At 45.2% G+C, this 23,796-nt stretch overlaps 1 protein-coding gene across 3 annotated transcripts in view; it reads right to left on the reverse strand.

Annotated features, from left to right (window-relative positions):
- LOC123971555 (nuclear factor 1 A-type) overlaps window positions 1-23,796 on the reverse strand; it is a 186,483-nt gene that overhangs the window by 70,576 nt on the left and 92,111 nt on the right. The gene's annotated exons all lie outside the window — the stretch shown is intronic.

Here is a 23,796-nt window from a genome sequence, read left to right on the forward strand (position 1 = left end):
AGGAGGAGGGGGAGAGGAAGAGGGGGAGAAAGGGGAGGAGAGGAGCAAGGAGGAGAGAGAGGAGGGAGGAGGAGGGGAGGGGTTGGACAGAGGAGGGGTGGAGAGAGGAGGGAGGAGGAGAGAGAGGAGGGAGGGAGGAGGAGAGGAGGAGGGGGAGAGAGGAGGGAGGAGGGAGGAGGAGAGAGAGGAGGGAGGGAGGAGGAGAGGAGGAGGGGGAGAGAGGGGAGGAGAGGAAACAAGGGAACAAGGGGGAGGGGTGAGGAGACAGGGAAGGTGAGGAGAGGCTACAATGGACGAGAGGTGAGGAGACAGGGAAGGAGGAGAAGATAGGAGGAAACAAGGGAGGAGAGGAGGAGACAAGGAGCAAAAGGAGATGAGGGAAGGTGGAGATGAAAAGGGGGGGAGAGAAATTAGAGGAGATGTTAGAAACTTTAAGGAAGGTGGAAAAGAAAGAGGAGGAGAGGAGGTGTAGGGAGGAGGAGCAGGATAATAAGTGGGCAGCAAGAGGAGCTGGAGTTTCTCCTCACGCACCAGAAAACAAACTGAGGCCGCCGCTGTGAGTTATTCCTCAGGTCAGGAGAGAGCAGCCACACAAATTATCCTCCTCCCCCTCCTCGCACTGCAGAGGGAGGGATGCAGGGAGGAGGCGGCTACAGGGGTAATAACACCCTAAGCCTGTCATTTCAGCTCAGCCCGGTCAGGACCAAACAGAAACAAAAAGAGTCGTCTAACATTAAAACCAGATTCAGCTCTCAGCGCCCCAACAGCAGCCCGGGACGATCTGAGCGCGTGCAACGGCGGCGCCGCATCTGTCATCGACAGCCAGCTGCCGGCAGCTTCGCCGAGGCTCGGAGTCAGGAGACGCTGAATATACATAAAATACAGAGAGAGTCTTCAGCAGGGAGGAAACGCGGAGAAGCTTCACCTGTTAGCTTCAAACCTGCTCACTTTACATCACAGCGGCTCGTTTAATTAGCATAAACGCAGCTTTTATATTTATCACTGAAGCAGCAGAAAGTCTCCAGGATCAACATGTCTGGGTTTGAAAACAGCTGTAAATGCAAAGAATTCACACCGGGTTTTCTGTCCAGGCTAAAGTCTCGTTTATCCATTTCTGTTCCTGCCACAGAGCGATTACGACCGGAGACACGTCACTTCCTCTGTATATTCTACAGCACGGCGGGATGGGCAGCCCTTCCTGTTTGAACACTGGAACATTTTAATCTATAAGATTATTTTAAGCAAAACGTCGAACATACCTAACCTGGAAGTTTCTAACTCTGCAAAGCGCCGCTCGTAATCTCAGCTCACACAGCTGGCTTCAGATTAAAGTGCCTGCTATCAGAACAGAGGCTGGTAAATCAAGCCCGTTCTCCAGCGGCTCCCTGGTCTCTGAGTAATGTGCAGGCCGAGTTCAAACCTCTCATCTCTTTAAATGATAAAGAACATAAACATATGATCAAACAAGCTGCTTTGTCTGCGAACTGTTATACGTAAGATATTTTGTAGTGTTTAGCTGTTGCTGTCAGGTCAGGAGGTTTCAATTTCAATGTGGCTTAAAATAATAATAATAATAATAATAATAATCTTTATTTATAGAGCACTTTTCAAAAACCAAGAAGGGACTTAAAAGAGTTCACTGACTCCTTGTTAAATAATGGCGAGGTTACAGCAAGGCTCTGCAAGTTGATTTTTTAAAATGCGACTTGCCTGGAAGCTGCACCTAAAGCTTCAGCCAGCGGCGAATATAAAGTTAGCTCATGTAGCTGAAGGGAACATCCGCTGGAAAACTTGGTAACTTGATAATAACCTGCAGCTCCACCCTGAAGACAAACACTCGCCAATACAAAGTACTGCATGTTAGTCTGACAACTTTAGAAACAGCAGACACTCTTCTGGCCCCTCGCTGCCAGGTGGACGACTTAAACTATTAACTTTGTACAAGCTAATGCTTAAAATTGACGTGAAGAACAAAAAGAGTTTACATCCTCTAAAATCTTCTATCCAAACAACCTGTAAAGATCTCAGAAGGCTGGAGGAGTAATTTTATTATTATTACTGCTGATAAATTATTTTATTTATTGATTTTAACCCCGTCCTGCCCCGCAGCCTGGTAGAGAGTATGAGGAACTGGATACCATGTTGTGCCAGACAGGTTTTACTTTAACAAGAGAGTTTTATATTGTACTCCTTTGTCTGTTTTATTATTTATGTATGTGTCACCGGGCGGGACAGGGGGACAGACATGGGGATGGGGGGCGCAAACAGACACCACAGAGAGAGGACAACCCCTGCAAGAGAACAGCATCTCAGATTAATAATCCTCGTCACCAGAGTCTGTTTTAGTTTTCCTGTATTTTTATTTGTTCTTTTCCGACATGTCTCGTTCTTAACGGTTCATTTTAATGAACACGAACACAGTTCACGTTAAACTTTCAGTTCAGTTCATTTATTATTAAACTTTTTTTCCTGGCCGTGATTTGCCAGGACTAACGACGGTGTTTGATTTTATTTGAGGAATATGAAAAATAGTTTAGGTTAGATTAAAAACGTCTCATGACTAGAGCTGCGGCGATTAGTCGATTAATTGCTTGCTTGACAAGTACTGAATTAATCACCAACTATTTTGATAACTGATTAATCAGTTTGAGTCCTTTTTTTTATATAAGAAAAAACCTCCAAATTCTCTGATTCCAGCTTCTCAAATGTGAATATTTTCTGGTGTCTTTGCTCCTCTGAATATATTTGGGTTGTGGACTCAAGAAGACGTTTGAGGACGTCACCTCGGGCTTTGGGAAACACTCCACCAAACAACTAATCGATTCTGAACACTCTGAATTACTCTGATCCAACTTTAAGACTTTACAAACAGTGCGAATGATAAAATATCTGACTAATTTCACATTTTGCTCCAATCTGTCCTCGTTAGTCCGGAAGTCTTCATGAGAGACGTCTCCGGACTCCCTGTCTGCAGCGTTTATTAAAGGTGTGTGTGTGGGCAGAGGGAGCTGGGGTGTTGACCTTGAGGCCGGTCGGGAGCTGTGTGCTCGTGTGTGTGTGTGGCATCGAGGCAGGGGTTGTGACAGCTCGCCAAACAAACCCCGGCGTTCCAACATCTGGTACGCATCTCCAAGAGATCCTGAAACCTGGGAACCCTCCTCTGCACCGCCCCCGCTTCCTCCCCGCCTCCACCACCCTCCGCTCACCTTCCACCGGCTCAGAAAACAGAACCGACACACTCATGATGTTGTTTTGAATCATAAATCCACTGCAAAACATCAACAGGAGGATTAAATCAAAGGAAAACAAAAGGCTTGTTTTGCTGCAGATTCACACGACCTCCGAGTCCTCGGAGATCCTCCCAAACCTGCAGGATCTTTAGAGGTATTTCCACAAATCAGTCCACACTGCAGGTGAACATCTTCACTGAGAAACTCACACTGGAAAATAAAAACCTCCAAACCGAGGTCAAGGAGCGAAGCGTCGTTCACACACGATGGCGTGGCCCGCAAGCTGCGAGGGAGCGTCTGAGAGCGCCGCTGATGCCGCCGCCGCAGCCGAGAGGAGTTTTAATTGGCAAGGAGAAAGGCGAGTGGTTCGACTGCACAGATCGCTTTTATCTGCACCACAGAGGCTCTCTGGATTAAGTCTCTCTTCGGTCTGGCGGCCATTGTTTCAGGGAGGGGAGAGGAAGGGGGGGGCAGCAACAAGTTATGCAGATGAGATGTTAATTAGGCGAAAAGTGAATGAAGTCTGGACCAGAACAAACCGGCCTGGAGGAAGACAGAGTGTGGGAATGAGGAGGCAGCTGCACTCCCCTGCTTCTCTACGTTTACTCCTTCCTTCTGTCCTTTCCTAATTTCTTCCCACTTCCCTCCTTCCCCTCCTCAATCCGTCTCATCCCTCCTTCAGACGTCCACTCATTTTCCTCCTCTCTTTTAATCTAGCCCACATCACTCCTTCATCAGGTCACGTTCTTCCTCATCTCTTGCTCCCTCCTTCCTTCCTTCTCTCCCATCTTTTCCCTCCTACACTGCCTCCATCCTTGACTTCATTCCTACTTCCATCCTTCCCTCATCTCTTCATCCTCTCTTCCGTCCGTCCTTCCTTCCTTCCTTCCGGGTGTGCCTCTCACTAGCTCTTTCATCCTTCACTCATCTCGTTCCCTTCTTCCTCCTGTAACTGTGATGAAGACGAGGAAGAAGAAAGATGACCCCCCCACTCGCTGATGGAGGGAGCTGAAGAACAGAGAGGCTGAGCAGCGATTGACATGCTAATGAGGAAGAAGAGAAGGCGACCGGTTGTTGTTGTTTTTTCTAATTTCTTGTTTGTTCCGAGTCGGAGGGGTGAGGGGGAGCGAGGAGCGGGATCTTTAAAGATGGTGGGGGAGGAGGGGTATGAAGGAGCTCTCGTTGTTCTAGGCCACATAATAGAGGAGGCCGAGGATGAGGGAGGAGGGGGGGAGGAGGAGGCGGCGGCGGCGGCGGCGTGGGAACCTCCCATGGACAGCCGATGGTCTGTGCTGATGTCACACACTCAGGTTTTAACTGTTCACTTTTAACAAAAAAGCTCACGAGAAACCTGCCTCGTACTACGCTACCCATAAGCCTCGGCTGTTAGCATGGAGACGGATCTGAACACTTCCCCGTAGCTGCTGATTGGATCTTTCTCTCCTGAAGTGATTGTGGATTATTGGGCCTTTGTTTTTTGAAAGTGTTTTTTTGTTGTTGTTGTTGTGAAGTTCTCTTGTACGATTGTTCCAAACTAGATTTCTCGAATCCTCTCAGCTGCACAAACATACCCACAAATAGCTCGTTTTAATCGACAGCTTTTGTGTGACAACAGGTGCGTTCGAGATGACGGCGGCTGACTTTCGCCGACTTGATAGTCTAACGAGAGCTGCAGGCGACTGCATGAAAAAAAAAGCCACGAGACCGGGCAGTAGTGTGGTTGCAACTTTGTGCAGCTGGAGAAAAGCAGCTGCGGCCGCCTTGCTCCCAAAAAGTTTTAATGTCATGTGACATGGTGACGTTTTGCAGCGCCGGCAAAAATTTCTAACCAGCTTATTTTAAGTGCATCACGTTAAGTCAGCGCTGCACGTCCTCCTGTTCTGCTCCACATGTGGGTGAATTTCATTCACAAAACCCGGGAGTGAAAACAAGAACTTTAGAAATGTCAGGAGTGGAAAAGGTTAGTGAAAGTTTATGATTTGGTTTTTCAGCTAAGGGGACCTTTGTCGATCTTGGTTAGGGTGAAAGAAAGATGGTGGTCATGGCTAACAGAAACCATGAAAATAAACAGCGGCCAGCCTCCTCCTTCTGTCTTTAACAATGTCACACTATTTCCTCCTCGGTTCCCAACAGACACGAGTCATAAATCCCTCTGTGGGTAAAGGGATTTGTCACTTGAACGTAGTCCAAAGTCGTTCTTGGTCATTTGCTGAAATGTCTGTTATTGTTCATTACAGGTGCTAACCCTAACCCCGACCCTGTCAGCTGATCCAACAGCCTGTTCTAATTCCCAGAGCGTCAAATAGCAACACGTAACTTACTTAACTTACATTATTTAAGTAAAGTAAGTAACGTAGTTAATCCAAACTGTGACCTTATCCTAAATCTAACCAAATTGCACCGTTTCACAACGATAACCCCTAGTTTTATTTTGAAAGTTGCAAATTTATTCTCAACTTGCCCGCGGAGCCCTACATGTACAAAAACAACATTAAAGGGTACTCAGGGCGTTAAAAACGACACCAAAGGGTCTTGACAGAGTCCATGTGTGACACCCTGGGATGTGAACAGATTGGAAATACCAGAGACCAGCAGAGAGACTCTGAAGCAGCTGATATCACACTGACAGTAAACAACATATGTATTTTACATCAAGATTAATATATTTTAATTTAGTAGAATTCAGTCACACATTTAAACTCCAAATGAATTTGGTGTTTTCAGACTGTTCATGACTTGTGGGAAATTGTAAAAACATTAGTTTTCTAAACAGACTCGTACCTAATCTGTTCATCTGACTCAAACACTCGCAACATCTCGCCCACCTCGGCCTCTTCCTAAACTGTGAAACTGTTATTTTTAGATTGTGGATGGATATAAACCTGCTCTGGCGTGTGACGCAGACCGTCCAGTCAGCAGCTCCTCTTCCTCCTCCCCTCTGTCCGTCCTGCAGCGCTCACGTAAATTCTTCATTGTTTATTAGCTGTCACTTCCCAAATAGTACTTGCTGCGTCTTGCATACAGGCCCGAACCCCCCCGGGAGGGAGGGGAGGTGTGAAGTTACAGCAGATTCACCTACGTGACAACATTTCAAATCCTGTTTTATTCCAAACAAATCCACCTTATGGAGTACAATCTGTGATGTGAACCTAAAAGTATTACTGCTACTACAAGTACTAACACATAATCCTGCACGCTCCAGTGAATCTGTAATCCTTTAAATTTATTTTATTAAGATTAAAATGAAATACGCATGGAATAAGCAATAACACAACTGAGTTTTATCATTCATAAACCAAAAGCAAGAAGTGAATGTTACTTATAACTAAATAAATGTTGTTGCTGTTTTGTGACTTTAAGATATTTAAGGGATCCTAAACTGAGAGATTAAGTCATTTATAGCTTTAAAAAATCTCCCCATTAACATACAGTTTATTGGTCATTTCTGCATTCAACACTGTACATCATACGACTGGATGATCTCTGCAGATTTCAGTCTGGTACATCAGTCTGGATCTAATTTAATGCTTCATAAACCCAAAATAAACTCGGCCAGCTTCACCTGCAGTGTGAGGAGCTCAGAGACGCTCTGGGCAGTTCACAGCTGTCGGACGTGCTCTCACTGGTTTGACGGCAGATTTCCTGTTCTGTATTATGACGGTCAAACACTTACAGTGAGCGTCTGACACTCTCACGACTGGATTCATAAAACACACCATCTCAAGTGGAGTAAGGTGCGACGTCGTCCGGCAGAAGAACTACAGTAAAGACCAAAATGTGTCCAATATATTATCAAAAGCTGGCGTCACGTTTGCTTGATCACAGGGTTGGTCACATTGTTCCCAATGAAACTTTTAAGAATAGAAGTTGTTGAAGAACCAAATACTTATTGCTGTTCAGTTAGACTAAAGAGGGTTTATTTTAATAAACAAAGATAAACAAAGCATTTTAGTATCAAGACAAACAAGAAAAATGTCAGAAAACAGCGTTAGTCGTTTGGTGAAACGCTCATAAATCTCTCTTTTTTTTTTTCTTCACCATGACCTCCATCTTTCCCTAAACTTGACCAAACCCAAACCTCCACCAAACCCTAAACTTGACCAAACCCAAACCTCCACCAAACCCTAAACTTGACCAAACCCAAACAAACCCAAACCTCCACCCAACCCTAAACTTGACCAAACCCAAACCTCAACCAAACCCAAACCTTGACCAAACCCAAACATTAACCAAACCCAAACCTTGACCAAACCCAAACCTCAACAAAACCCTAAACTTGACCAAACCCTAAACTTGACCAAACTCAAACCTCCACCAAACCCAAACCTCCACCAAACCCTAAACTTGACCAAACTCAAACCTCCACCAAACCCTAAACTTGACCAAACCCAAACCTCAACCAAACCCTAAACTTGGCGAGACCCTAAACTTGACCAAACCCAAACCTCCACCAAACCCTAAACTTGACCAAACCCAAACCTCCACCAAACCCTAAACTTGACCAAACCCAAACCTTAACCAAATCATAAACTTGACCAAACCATAAACTTGACCAAACCCTAAACTTGACCAAACCCAAACCATAAACTTTACCAAACCATAAACTTGACCAAACCATAAACTTGACCAAATCCTAAACTTGACCAAACCATAAACTTGACCAAATCCTAAACTTGACCAAACCCAAACCTTAACCAAACCATAAACTTGACCAAATCCTAAACTTGACCAAACCATAAACTTGACCAAATCCTAAACTTGACCAAACCCAAACCTTAACCAAACCATAAACTTTACCAAACCATAAACTTGACCAAATCCTAAACTTGACCAAACCCAAACCTTAACCAAACCATAAACTTGACCAAATCCTAAACTTGACCAAACCTTACACTTTATCCAAACCCTAAACCTGAACTTTATTCAAACCCTGATCTGAATAGGCAGAGCAGAAAACTCTGCCTATTCAGATCATGAAAATGACCTGTTTCAGCATATGACAGCACGTGGGCTTACTGAAGCTGAAATTCAGGTATCGTATACACACTGACTTAAAAAAGAGAACGGTGCAAATCCAGATGACGAGACAGGAAGTCCTGCAGTACGAACAGAGAGGGAGGGAGCCTATAGAAAGAGCATGTCAGTACTTTTTAGAGGACACAGCCTTTACCGAGTGTCCGTTTTAGAATTAGAGCGTTTTGACGGTATTAGCTTATACACCCCCCCTTCCTCTCTCCCTCCCTCTCTCTGCACCCTTGAAAGCTTGCGGTGACCCAGGGATGTGTAAAACGTGGCGGCCAAATGAATTGCTCGGGCACTCGAGCTCTCCGAGCCATTACGGCGAGGAGCTGCCCTACCTGTGTTGAGTCAGCAGTCCCGCTCACTCTATCCGTCTAATGGACAGCGCAGGAATTTAATTAGCAGGAAGCCGCAGAGCGGGTTATGGGAGGGGGGGCGGGGGTTCAGGGGGGAGGAAGGAAGGGAAGGTCCTGTGTGTGTGTGTGTGTGTGTGTGTGTGGCCATTGAGCACTCAACCCCTGCTGTCATCCTTTGGAAACCCTGTCCGTCAGCGGGACGATCTATGCTCTTATCATCAGAGTCCTGTTTGTTCGTCCTACAGTGAGGGAGGGGGGAGGAAGAGAGGGAGGGGAGGGAGAGGGGAGAGAACTGCCTTGCTCCAAGGCACTGGGGTGAGAGCTCAGCATGGTCAAACAGCTGATGGCGTGGGTGACTGATTCAGTTTGTTCCCCTTTATCTGCAAAAAAAAAAAGCAGAGAACTTATGGCTCTGCACCTCCCCCCCTACTCCCCCCCCATCCTCTCCTCTTCCTCCTCCTCTCCTCACACGGCCACTGTACTGCAATTAGATCGACTGTGATCCAGAGAAGAACGACAGAACAGCGAGCGCCCGAAGAAAAAAAACCACAACGAAGGAGGTGGTGGGAGACCCCGGAGAGGGGGGGTGAGGAAGAAGAGGAGGAGGGTGAGGGAGATGAAGGGAGGGGGTAGGTTTTTTACCAATTAGCTCGGTCGCCGGGGCCCACGTTCCCAGACACTTTCTCGGCTTAATCAAGTGGAGCTTTTGTCTCGTCTCTGAAAACAGTTTTCTGCTTCAAGTGTGTGAATAAAACGGAGGCCGCCCGTGGAGGAGTCGGACGCGGCGATCACACGGCGCTAACGAGCTGACGACCTGGGCGAGCTCACACGCACACGCGCACACACACACACACACACACACACACACAGATGCAGCAGCTCACAAAAAGCTGTGGTATCCATTACCGAGGACACAACAGCTACATCACACAGCCTGGATTGTAACGGCAGAGAAACAACCTGAACGATCACAGTACAGTAAATAAACCTGATGATGTCATAGTGATGTCATCAGTGAATACAAATGTCTAACATACAGTCTGGGTGGCGTTCACCGGGCAGGGAGCCTCTAACAAAAGTCGGTGCAGTGTTTTCTGGGATTTTGATCCATTATTGAGACCGTAAGTCAGAATATGAGTGGATCAAGTATCTAAAGTTACGTAAACAAAATAAAACAGTTTGAAATGGTTTTAAAAAGTAATTTACACCAGGAACCATCCGATCAAAGAACAAGTAAACTAGATTATGAATCTGATCAGATGTTCGAGGTCAGTTCTTGAGGAAAAACTTGAGTTTTGACATCGAATCCCTGAACGAAGACTCACTGAGGAGTCTGAGGAGACTCGTGTGGCTTCTGATGAAGAGGAAAATGTCTTAACTGGAGAACATTTGGGAAGGTTTGTCTGTTTTTTTTAGCTCTAAAAAGGTAAAATATCAACTTGAGAAATGAAACATCAGGTCAGACTTTCAGTGGTTTAACTAAACAAACCAACGTTAGCTTTGAGGGGCGTTTAGCGGAGGAATTCTGTCGTCTCGGTGTCAACGTTCAGCAGCGTAAAGACACCGTAAGCTTTCCTCAGATTAAGTAAATATATCTGAACCTCGATCAACATCAACACACACTCCTCTCCTCTCATGGTTTTGAATTTTTATGTTTTCCTTTCCCGACCGCAGCAGCAGCAGCGTCCACGAGATAAACAGCGAGGGATTTAGGCGGCTGCCAGCGCCTTGTGGCTTGGCACGTCGAGCCGCCGCGGCCTCATTATCCCCGCTCTCACTTTTATTCACCAACACCCCTGAACCCACCCCAACACATCGGGCTGTGCTCGCAGACGGAGCGACCGAGGGCAGCGCTGGAGAGAAACAGTTCAATAATTCAGTTATCAGCTCCCAGACCTCCACTAATCCTTCACTTGTCAATAATTAAAAATGAACATCTGACGGTGTCGACTGCAGGCGCACACACACCAAAAACAAGAGAAAAGGCGTCCTGGTTTCACAGAATGAGCTCTTTGTGTGCTTCACCTCCTGGACTCGGGCCAAAGAGTCGGACGGTTTTTTCTCAAATATGCAAAGAGCTCGACCCTCAGCCTGACTGATGCTCTCTCTCTCTCTCTCTCTCTCTCTCTCTCTGCTGCTCCTTCATTTTGTCATTTTTTTTTAATTTTGGACCTAACTTTTTTTTTTCCTCTTGGTTTCATCCTCCCGTCGTGTCGTTCCTCCCACGTTGAGAAGGTCGACTTCTCGCTCGCTTCTCACCCCCTCCAAAAAAAGAAGCTTAAACTCTCCAAAGGTTTTTTTTCCTTCCGTTTGTGGATGTTCGACTCCGGGATATTTTTAATGTTCCTTTAAACACTTTTTTTTTGTTTTTTGTGTTTTGGGTGTTCGAGGCTATCTGGTCGTCCAGGACTCACGCAGAGCCGCCTCCCTCTCCTGCCAAGCCTTGCATAGAAAAAAAAAACCTGCTGAATATTCAGAGTATAATTAATCACATAATCATTCTAATCAGATTCTAACTAATGAGCCACTTTTGTTGAAGTAAAAAAAGGACAGAGATTCATTAACAACATCACAGCTCCTCCACAAACCCAGACGTCACACACTCTTAAAGCACCGTAAAGTATTATTCTGTATATATGTTGTATGTATATACTATATATACTTTATCTCAGTGGATGAATTACTGACTGAATGATCATTTAACTTTTAATCTCCCCTGTGATTGACGGGATGTACTTCTTAATTAAGTGTCTTTTTAACGGCAGCAGCAGAAAAACCTACGCTCTATGTCGACACTTTTATTCACGACACGTCCGATACTCCGGCCAGCGGGGGGCGACATCGCGTCAGCGAAGACGTCTGAATCTCCATGGAGCCGAATCAAGACAGACCTCAGAATGATCTCCAACATGGCGTCATCGCAGTCCGACCTGCTTCTTCCTCTCCTTCTCCTTCGTCTATTTTTCAGCAGCCATACGGCGCGCTGGAGTTTCTCTCCCTCCACCATCTGTGGAGAGTTTCCCTGCAGACGCTCGCAGCTGTCCTGGTTCATGTCGACGCTCGCTTCACACAGCGGCGTCCCGACGGCTTCGCGCACAATGGGAGGGTGTGTTGGTGAGAGGGTTTGTGGGGTTCTTGGCACACGGCTCTCTCGCTAAGCCTTTCAAGATGGACGGAGACAGACAGAAGCACACACTCAGTAAAACAGAGGTGGAAAAAGGTCCAGACGTTCAGGACTGAGTCTCCTTCTGAGTGCTGAGACAAGAGGAGAAAAGTCTCATTCAGAACTACAATCTGACAGATGAGCTGCAGGTTCAGAGGCAGCGGCGCGATATCAACACGTGGTTGGTTGATATCGGCACCAAGACCCGCCTTTAAGTCCTTTTACTCAAGAGGTTGATACAGTTTAGGGGACTTTACTTCTAGTACATCTCAGAGGGAAGTATTCTGACTGTTTTACAATCTTTGTCAGGAACTCAGACCCAGACCCTCTCAACTTTGAGTTAAGAGCGTCAAAGAGTGTAATACTACTAATAATAACAGGCTCGCTCATCAGAAATTTGCCAGATGCTTTTATCCACTTTCATTTGAGGAACCACAGGACAGCATCGATGGGGTAGACAGTTGGGGGAAGATTTAACGCAGTCAAGACAAGAGAACTGCAAGGGGATAGAAGAAGAAGAAGAGCACAGGACGTGCAACTCCCCAAAACACTGGATACTACATTTCCCAGGATGCAACTGGATAGTGTCTTGCAAACTCCACACCTCCAGTTTGTCACGCGGTCTTTTTGTGTTTGTATATCAGAAACCCCAGCCGAGATAATGACATCACTATCAGGGTTACTTCCTCCTGCAGAGCGAGATGACATCATGCAACGTTCACACGGGCGACTAATAAATATTAAGCCGACTTCCTGCTCGTGCAATTCACCCTTCAACCCTTTGCATTCTGTAAAATACGAACTGCTGATGTTCAGTTCAGCTCGGTAACATTTTAAATGCTGGACTTTTTTAAACATTTGATTAAATATTTTTGCAGCTTTCAGGTGGCAGAGAAATAAAACAAACAAACAAACAAACAAAAAAAAAAAATCACAGCTTGATTTTTCTGTTTGGTTTTTGGGGCTCAGATGCTTCACCTCGAGCAAAACACTGAAAAGGAGTCAGACGCCATTTTGTTGGCACGACTGGCACAGAGACGGGTAGAGTCTGGACTGCCGTGGGGTTGTGTGGGGGGGGGGGTTTCTGTGTTGCTAAGGACCGCCACCAGGAGGGGGTTGGTCCTGATACAAATCACTGCCTGCAACACAGCTACATTCCTGCAGGACGACCTCCGCAAACAGACAGTCAGGATGACCTTTGGAGGACTGAGAGAGTGTCAGAGATCAGCGAGCAGGGCGGAGGAGGGGAATGTTCCCGGGCGGAGAGGAGGAGGAGGAAGAAGAAGAAGAAGCAGCAGCAGATGGAGGAATGAGAGGATGGAAGAGGACGAAAAGTAGCAAGAATTAAAAAGAAAAAGGGCTCTTGAGTAGAACAAAAGAAAGAGGACGTACAGAAAGGACGAAGCGCGACGAAGAAGAAGAGAAAAGAATAAATTAACTCTTCCTGTGCTCCTCTTTTACTGGACACCTTTATGTTTTACTTGCATGCAGAACTAAATGTCTCTTTTCTCTGCCGCGGCGTCCTAACAGGTCAGCGAGATCCAACCCAAGTCTCCAGTAAACCCGTCTGCCAGGATCGCAGCCACGACCTTCTGGTCACAAGCCCGCTCCACTAACCCTCCGGCCACCGTCGCCAAGAATCCAGGTGGAGTCTCATCATCGTCTGGTTGACTCGTGTTACTGCGTCTGTTCAGGTCCACCACATACTGGACCAGGTCGAGTCATATCGGGTCTCTTTATTGTGAGAATTCATTTACCCGGGTCGGGTTCTGGTAGGTTTGCCTTGAATCACAAACTCTTGACCGAGGAACAGATTAAATTTAATCCTCCAGATCGACTCAAAACCATGTTTATTTTTATGAAAGTTCAACTTCAAACGCCGTAAACCCACACCGAGGCCGAGGGCGTGTGTGTTGTGTTCAGGGGTCAGCCGGCCTCTCGAGCAGAAACTGGAATATTTGCAGGGAAATCCGCAGAGAGCTCAGCGTTGACAATACACTTTAAACCGGATTACCTGACTTTACCGCACTGCACGCCACGGATCAGCTGATATCTGCCTCACTGAGGGGGGGGGGGGCACTGAAAATACCAACCTGTAGGCTCTGGACTGGAAAACACTCATCTCACAGCCTCTAAACGGGTTCCTTTTTAACTGTTTCATATCTCACATGTAGAAACTCTGTGTTTGTATCAGCTGGCTTCTTTTTGGAAAATGTTCCTTTCTGATGTTCAGATCAGATCACTGCGTTAAATCGAACCCTCTTGACCCTCAGCTACTTTTGTCGGGGTATTCCCTTCCTTTATTCCAGTGTTTCTCAAACTTTTTCTGTCACGCCATCCCTTTAGAAGCCGAAAGAAAAGTTCAACCCCCCCGACTCCAGCAGAGGTGGATTTTAACAACACGAAGCGCGAAGATTCAGGCTGGTTAGCATCAGAACCCTTTATCTGTTTATTCCACATCGTGAATCACGCAACTTTAGGTCCACTCGACATCCATGCGCCCCTGCAGGTACTCTATGCCCCCCCGCCCCAGTTTCAGAGCCACTGTTTTATTCGCAGGCGTGGTTTAGCTGCATGTTTTCTTATGTTGTGAATAATTTGAATTTCAGCTACTAAGAAAACTCATCAAACGTGCGCAGTACAGTTGTTGCTGTAGGGCAGCTTTAACAAAAGAAAAGATTTGTGCAGTTTGAAATAGTTTGAGTTTCTTTTACAAATATCTTATATGAATGGAAAGAGAGAGAGTGTTTCTACTAGGGGTGCAATTCTGAAAATTCTTGGCCGAAGCTGAAGATAATGAAAAACTTTCCTGAATACCGAACAAGTACATTCACATTTTTTTCCATTTATTTTGCACCATTTTATAAATTAAATAGTCAAAATGTGCTTTTTCCTCAGTGTTTCCCACAAGATGTGGAGAGACTATGGTGGGGGGGTCCGGGGCCCGAGAGGGTCCGGTAAAGTAAATTACATGAGTCCGTTTACTTTTAAAGGACACGTGTAACATGTTTTATACTTTCTATGAATATAATCCAATTAATCTTATTTCCATCCTGTACAGACGCCTTATTTTGAAAACCGGACGTTGTCACATGTGTTTCCTCCTCGCGCTAAATTCATCCAGTCCGACCCGGTTTGATAAATAATGTTGTAACATGAAGACTTCACAGCCTCTCTTCATACTAAAGAGACAAACTGACAGGATAAAGTCTCTAACCTGCCTGTCAGCTCGCTCTGGGCCGCTTCACTTACCGTAAAGGCTTGAATACGTGTGCACTCCAAATGTAGGTGTGGCTAGCTTAACCTCCTTCTCACAGACGAGTGACAGAAACACTCAAAGCGGTTCTTTTCTAAGAAGTCAGCCACAGATGGAGTGGATGTGCTGAGAGACAGTTCAGCAGAACAGCGTCTGCTTGCTTTCACACCGAGCCGCAATTTATTCAGCCTTTGACTTATCAGGCTGAACACAGAAAGTGATTTTTTTGCTATTTTCACCCGATTAATTTCGGTTGCTGAACATCCCTAGTTTCTGCTGGACCATCCGAGCTTTCGTCCTGACAGAAAATCTAATAGTAATAGTTTAATGGAAAACAGGCTGCAATAAAATGGATATTATCTGGATATAGATTATGATTAATTCAACAAGATGCTCATTGGATGCTTTTCATTTGTTAAAGACAGGATATCATTTTATGCTGAGGAGCTTTAAAACATTCATCTGGGCTTTTCCAACCCAAACCAAAACATTGTCAGCGCTTCTTCTAACTTCCCCCTCACGTTCATTCACTTTATTTCCTTTGCTATAAAAACTTCTTTCCTCTTCCGTGCGTCCGTCTGCGGTCGACCTGCTGACACCCAGAGCGTCGACTGACTGTGTGCTCATTTTTATGAATGAGGCCGAAGGCTCATTGACCGTGAGCGGTACAATGTGTGTTTGTGTGTGTTGGTGGCGGGTCGGGGGGGGGGGGGTGTTCCCCGTGGTCACAGTGTGTACTTCAGGAACCACAACAGCGCCTGTGGTTTTGACGCCGCGCTCGCCTTAAACAGATCCACATGACGACTGGCGAGCAGCGGCAGCAGCAGGAAGAGAAGAAGAAGAGGAGGAGGAGGAAACATAAAGCGTCTGTAAGAGGAGACGAGCCAACAGTCACCGCAGACTTGTTGGCAGATTCTGTTTCTTTCAGCGAAAAAAGGAAAACCTCACACACGAGCTGCCATCTTTGAGGTTTCTCTGACTGCTCTGACCTGTTGAGCCTGACTCTGTCCTTTAATGTCACTTTATAGGGACAGTTTGTTTTCTCTGAGTTACGGTTCAGTGGAGATGTCAGCTGCATCTGGACGCTCCTTTCAACCTAAACGTACACAAAAATTAACACATTTCAAGCCGCATCACAGCGTCCAACACACAAACACACAAACTGCCTCCTGTAAGACACTTGAAAAACACATCTTCAATTAAAAAAAAATGAACTTGCTTCCTTAACACTTAAAACTGCTGCAAACTTCACCTCCTTTAAGAAAGATGCCAAGTCCTGGTTGGTTCAGCAACAAACGCCTAGTCTTCTGTAGTTACTTGTGTTTTCATTCCTCAGGAAATGTGTAGTTACATGGATTCCCCTGAATGAGAAGCGGAATGATGGGGAAATGAAAAGTCCACAGGTTGATGAATGTGGACCGATCGCCGGGACGCGCACGCTCCAGCACGTGATTAATTGCGAGCGTGTGAATCAGTCGTCTTTATAACTACTTTGATGAAGAGGAATATGAAAAAGATTTTTATTTTTTTTTTAAAGTTGGTCTTCCATGAGGATCAAACTTGCAGTCTTAAGATTATGAGTCATGTAGTTTACCAACTGAGCTAATCAGTGACACCAAAAGCTCCTTGAAATTACCATTAAGAACCGTTATCACGGGAAAACGGAGTAAAATAAAGATAGGAATCGATGGCGGCTTTGGGCTTCCATAGACTGGTACTTTCAAACTGACATTTTTGTCACTTGGAAATCGACTTATTGTGTCGTTTAGGTACGAGGACGTGCTGTGAAGCGTGTTTCCAAATGGATTTTGTGTCTGAAATCTTTGTTGAGGCTAAAACCTGCATCTCTTCTGAAAAACACAGCTTAATGTCTGAATGTTAACGATCGGGCATTTGAAGTCTTTTGCTGTGTTCACGTGTGTCGGCTGTGCAGAGACGGTCGGGCGGCCGCAGGAAGTTAAACGGAGTCTGGCGTGTGGACTGAGAGGACGGCTGGTCACTAACTAGTTCAGAGACGAAGCTCCAAATCTCTTTAAGAGCTCAGGAGGACGGAGGGGAAGTGGGTCAGACGTCTTTACACACAGTCACGCACACACACTTGCTGTTTGCTTGGTATCAACCCTGCAGGGTCGTATAAGGTGACGGGGAGATAAAAATCTAACGGCAGCGGCGGCTCTGGAAACCTTCACATTCTGTAGGTCCGACCCCGCGGCTCGTTATCTACCCGACACACAGATATCCTACAATTGTGCTGCTGTGAGGTGAGATGGAGTCGCCGCTACTGACCAATCCCAGAGAGACTTCTCACATCGATGTAGAGAGAAGATGGACGCCAAGATAATAATGCACTTTATTATAAGTTATTATAAAGAAAATACACGAAGGCGATGTTTTATAGGCTTGGAGGGTAACCAAGGACGTGTACTCACGCACTGAAGTACTTTATACTTCTACCTGAGAAGGAAATATTCAAATGAACTTTAAGTTTCTCATTGTTTCATAAAGACTATGAAACTACTTCACGTGCTGTTAAACTGCTCGAACACATATAAAGTGGTTTAAATCAGCTCCACCAGCTGCTGTATGAAAATGCTGAAAGGTTTTTCTACATATTTTTCTTGCGCAGAGCCAAACCAACAACAACATGTCTGACTTCCTGTCTGCGGCTCTACGCTCCGAGCCCATTGGCTCCTCCTGAAGACCCAACTGAGACGCCAAGATAATAATGAAAAAGGCTGCACTCCGACGTTATTAAAAGACAATACAGGAAGACGATGTTTTATAGTGTTTTACAGTCCTGGATTATAACCAAGGACGTGTACTCGAGCACTGTACTTTTTAAGTACTTTATACTTCTACTCGAGTACATTTCAGAAGGAAATATGTTACTAAACGTTACGTTTCTCATATTAAGAGTTTACATATGAACATAAAGCCATGCATTGTTTGATAAAGACTTGACACACTATAAAACTACTTTATATTGTGTTGGGGAAGAGAATCCGTTAAACTACTCAAATATTAGGGTGTGGGGGGAAAAAACGATGCAGCAAAGTATTGCGATATTTTCCGTGGCAATACACGGACGTCGATAGATGTTTTAAAAGTATCGACCTTTTATTATTTAAATTGTACATGAAAACTTTACTTTTTTGGTACTTTAGTAATAATAAAATCACTAAAAATAGAGTTTTCCTTTGAGGACACAATTTAAAGTTTGAAAAAAGTCACAATAGTATCGTATCGTGATAATATTGTATCGTGGGGCCTCTGGTGATTCCCACCCCTATCAAATATATATAGATATGTATCAAATAATATAAATAACAAATATATAAAGTAGTTAAAATCAGCTTCAACAGATGCAATATTATAATGCTGCTTACATGTTAAAGTTCTTTCTATATTTTTCTATTTTTTCGCTCCGAGCCCGTCGGTTCCTCCTGAAGACGTAAATCTTTAAAAACTCCTCACAGATATTTAGTTTCATATTATAAAAAGATTTAGTAATTGACATCAAACAGCTGCTCGCTGTAGTTCCAGACAAACAGGGGGAAACAGTGCATTTGTTGGGGACTATTTTCAGCGGTGGATGGATCCACATGTGGTGCTGTAGTGAGTGTTTGGGGCAGCAGGACGGCGTCAGAATAAAGTACAGCGTGTTCGTGGTGATGAAGGAGCGTGCAGTGAGGCTCACTGATGGGCGTAAATAGTTTCTGTTGCTCAGAGGAAGAAGAGACGTCAGGCTGTGAGACTCTCAGGACTGAAGATGGAGAGAAATATAAAATATCACCAGAGTAAAGGAACTGAATACGTCCTCCGATCGTCTCCGAATCTACATGTGGATTAAAAACGTCGGGTGACGTCAGCAGACTGATGGACGTCGCCTTTTTGGACGAAGTGATTCTCCACAGAGACACTAACTTTAATGTCTATCAAACTTTTATGGTTCCATCTCTCGAATTATCTTTAATTGACTTCACCGCCCACATAAATATTATCTCAACTGTAATAAACGTTAATGTCTTTATTTTCAGGCGGGCGGCGGCTCTAAATCACCGCAAAGTGTCCGAGGCGACCTTTCTCCACCTTTTGTTCACAACGCCGCTCACAAACCGGCGCTGACCACGCCCCCCTGAGCTCTGTGTGTGTGTGTGTGTGCTCTCCACTGGTTGCTAATGTGTGTGCGTGTGTGTGTGTGTGTGTGTGTGGGGGGGGTGTTTATCCTAGAGGTTAAACGGCGGATGATAGGGGTCGCGACCTTTCAGCACGTGTTGAGCGTTCCTGTGATAGTGACACCCTCCGTGAGCTCGTAAATCAGCGAGAGGAAAGGGGCTGGGTGACCTTTGACCCCAGACTTGTTCCTGAGGACACACACTCGACGCACACACCAGACACTCGCAGCGACTGCTCAGACGTATGAATGGAGGGTTGTTGCCTCTGTGCGTCTTCATGGCTGACTGCAGCGAGCGAGAAAGCGCCACCTGTTCGGCGCTCAGCGGCTCCTTCCTGTTCAGCTGTTCGCCCAACTTCCAGCTGAACAAGTGCACGACGGATTTCCCTCAAGCGAGTCACTCGTAGGTCAATCTGCAGCAAAACTGTCTGACAAGCGGTCGTACGGGTTTTAACTGTCCACAATGCAACGTGTGATGCGGCAGCTAAGAACCGTTGCCATTTTGATCAATTATTGAATCACTTAATCTATAAAAAGTGCAAAAAAGAAACACACACTTCAAGGTAGGGATGTCGCGACACCACAAATGTAGTAGTTGATACCAATACAAGTGAAATTTCACGATTCTCAACACTCGAAAAAACAAAAACAAAACAATAAATCCCTAATAAGTCCTTCAGCAGAAACTCCTTTATTAAAACATTATCTAACATTACTAAGAGCAGCTGTGAGGGTTACTGTCCAGGACAGATGTCAGTATATTCATAAATGAGCATGTTATTGAAATTACAACCTTGAAAAGTGCCTCATAAATTAATTTTCTTTACAAACTCAACAGGTGCGAAATGTTTAAGCGTGGTCACTTTCTATGTCGGCGGTGGTTTGAGATTCCATGTTGAAAAACAAAACAGTTATTGATGACTGAAATGGATCGTCTGTCACTTTTCAGACGGTCCCCAGCTCCTCCGACAGTTTCAGGTGTGTTGGACAGGGATTCAGGCCCTGTCTACACGAGACCGTGACTTTTTCTACGCGGTTTGGCCATTCGTGCACACGGAAACGCAGGATCAGGTCACTGAAACCGAACATTTTTGACAACTCCTGTCAGGGTGAGGATTTTAAGAAACGCGTTGTCGTGTAGACAGAGAAACCGGAGTTTTTGCCTTGTGCGCCACTGCCTGCTTTGTTTACGATTTTATTAGACTCTAATTGGCCAACATGGCTTTACGGTTAGGGTCGTATCGCCGCCTGGTGGTTTTGCGTGCTATTGGCAGCGCTTGATAGCGTGTTTTTGCGTTTTCATGTCATGACAGAGATTTTTTTTTAAACGAAGGAGGAAAAACTACCCGTGTACGTGCGGACTAGGCCCCAGTTCTTGGTGCTGCGAACTGCATCGTCATCTTTGGTGATTTTAAATTGATGCAAAGTGCGAAACGTCTGCCTGAATCAGCTCGCTTTAACGTGAAAATGTTCACTTTGAAACCAAAACAGGGCCAAGTTCAGGCGTGCGAACTGGTCAGGAGAAAAAAAAAGGAATTTCACGCATTAAACATTTAATTTCCTGCATTTTGGTGAAATTTATAAATATAAAAATATAAGAGAACGGAAAAAGTTGTTAAAGTTACTGACTGGTGTGTGCACGTTTTGGGGTCATTTTATATAATTAGAAGCTTGATTTTTTAAATAGTTAAATAAATAAATAAGTGCAAATGAACTTTTCTCAAAGCATTTTCATTTGTTATTTAACATTTCTGGTTGCAGGCGAACAACACAGATGCAGACGTGTTTTTTCAGCAGTAACGTGTTCAGCTGTCAGACTGCGCCCTACTCTGCCTCTGATTGGCTGTCAGGTTTAGCCATTAGGAGTGGTCAAGCATATGCAGCTGTGAATTTGCTAAGCTCATGCTAGAGAGCCCTCGGTAGATATAACCAACCGACGATGTCCACAAAACAAACTTTTCCTGAGCAGTATGAATAAAAAAAATCTGTCATAGCGTGAAATATTCTACACATCCTGTCTTCTTGTCCGTCATCTTTCCCTGACATTAACCACGACCTGCGAGAGCCTAAACACAACTGCAAAGACATTATTCACGCTTTAATTTTGGGACATTGTGCGAAAGCTAATGAGATTTGTTGACAGTTAATGTGCAGATTCGTTCAGTGTCAACATTCTGCGACTTTGCAGATACGTCCTCTAAAAAAGTTTTCCTCTCGAGTCTGAGACGAGAGCAGCAGGGAAGTAAAGTAAAACAACAACGAGATCAAGACGTTCAAGACGTTAGAAGCGATGTCTTAGGAGGGACATATCGTCACATCCAGCCAGCTCTGCTTCCCGACAGGAGAGACAGCGGGCAGAGTAACAAACCTGAACCTACTTGTTCACTCTTTAAAAATGAAAGTGAACATAAACTTAATAGAAAGTTTAAATGGACTTCAGGTTTCACGTCTTTGAGGTTTGAACCTCCTGGCGAGCTGCTGCTGAGCGCTCAGAGGATTCAATAATAAAATGGTTGGTGGTGCGCTGTGGTTTCTACTGGCAACGCTGTTGGTCTTTATCCCCCACACTCCTCCTCCACCCCCGACCCTGAGTCAGTGGTACGGGGATGAATTTAATTACCGACTCGGGCTGCCCTGACAGACCCCGCCTCCGGGCCCGGCTAGCCCTGAGGTCGGTCTGCCTTCACGAGGCTTTTAATCAACGCCGCCGCTCCAGAAAAGCTCCGCTGCCTTAAATAAGAGGCAGGATGAAACTTGATCCTCCTGCGCCGAGACCAGGGGGGGAGGAGAGGCGAGGAGGAGGAGGAGGAGGAGGAGGAGGAGAGGGGGGGGGGGGGGGGCTGTTCTCCCTCTCATCTCATTCAAAAGAAGCAACACGCTGCCAACTCCTCAAAACTCTTCAGGATCTGGGTGGGAAAAGTTGTTCAAATGTAAAAACCTACTTTTAGCAAAAAACACATGCATATTGTGAAGACTTCACCACAAATGATCCCCCCTCTGCGTCTGAGTTTATTCAAACCGAAACCTCTGCAAGGGTCAGAGCTTCTCCAACTCAACCAACAAAATAAAACCACAAACCAGCGGCTGCAGCAGCGTCGGAGGCGTTTCGGCCTCATAACGCTGGACTGAAGGGAGCTCAGTGTGAACCTGCACACAGCTGACAGACCGAAGAGGAGGAGGAGGAGGAGGAGGAGGACGGGAGCTCAGAGAGGCTTTAGTCTGTGAGAGGAAATGATTGTAATTAAGCTTCAGGGATGGAGATCTTTTGAGTGTTTGTGTCTGCTGACGGCTCGCAGCTGAAACTTTCCCTCCACAGAAAAACAAGACCAGAACTAAAAACTCCAAAATGTTCTTCTGAAAACAAACGACATCGTGTGTTTTTAAATTTGTCTTATCTCAATAACTTCTCTATGTATCTGAACCCTAAAAGTAAATATTCAACTTGTTGCCGGTAGAAATAAAACTTTATTTTAAAGTGCTGTCTGTCTCCTGAAACAAGAGAGGACAATTGTGGCATTTAGAATCAGCTCTGGAGCTTTCAGTCACATCCCATGATCTTCCTCAGCAGATTCTTAATTTCTCTCTGAGCACTTTAAAAAACATCTCGTCCATGTTGGTTTAAAAAGTCAACTTCTGCACCTGCTGATGATCATGTGAGACAACTGAAAGGTGGTAAAACAGCTACTGAACGGACCTCGAGGTCGAGAATGAACTTTGAATTAGAGAATCCTTTAAAGTATTGGATTTATATTGGAAACAGGTTGGAATACTTTTAACTTGCTGTGAGAAAATGAGACTTTAGGGACTCAATTACGGTCCAAAACCATTAGAATTACATATTTAAGTATCGGTTATGGAAATCAACCCCGGCTGGCTGGTGAAGGACTCCGAAAGTTGACCTTAAAACATAATTTTTACCCGACTAAGTCAAGAAAACTCCAACAAACTTTGACTGAGCTCCGTGCCAAGTATTTAAAGCATGTGCCAAACATCTACATGCCTCTGCCACCGCTCGCTGCTGCACGCACAAATATTCCAACCAGCCAAATTATTTTCCCGTGGAATCAGACGGAAATCGGGAAACGTGCTGAGCAATCGCCCCGGAGATAATTGTGGTTTTTTTTCCCCCTCACCACATCCTGAAAGGTGTGCCAGCTTCACCCAAACACCCCGACCTGCTCTGCTCGCAGGGAGGGGGCAGCCGGCGTGAGGAGCTTTTGGCAGAGACGTTTCTTTTCCTTCCTCAGACTTCTGCTTTACTGACCGCTGATGAAACTCCTGCCTGTCTGCAGCAGATAACACAGTTTGTGTCAGAGACAGAGAGCGGCTTTGCTGCGAGGCGAAGGCGGATTTTCATCCTCAAACTAACAGATAAACAAACCGCGTCGAACGTGAAGTTTCATCAACTGCGTGGCAACGTGAAAAAGTTCACCGGTGAGTTTTAATGTGACATTTAAATCCCTCAAAGAATACAAACCGAGGACCGAGTCAACTCCGGGACAGCCCCAACAGAAACACTGATCCAGAGTTACTACAGAAACTCAAACGATTGGCTTTATAATAACCTTCTCTAACAATCTATTTATTAGGAACGGCTA

The sequence above is a fragment of the Micropterus dolomieu genome, linkage group LG05, assembly GCF_021292245.1.
Source record: "Micropterus dolomieu isolate WLL.071019.BEF.003 ecotype Adirondacks linkage group LG05, ASM2129224v1, whole genome shotgun sequence".
In the NCBI taxonomy this organism is placed as follows: Eukaryota; Metazoa; Chordata; class Actinopteri; order Centrarchiformes; family Centrarchidae; genus Micropterus; species Micropterus dolomieu.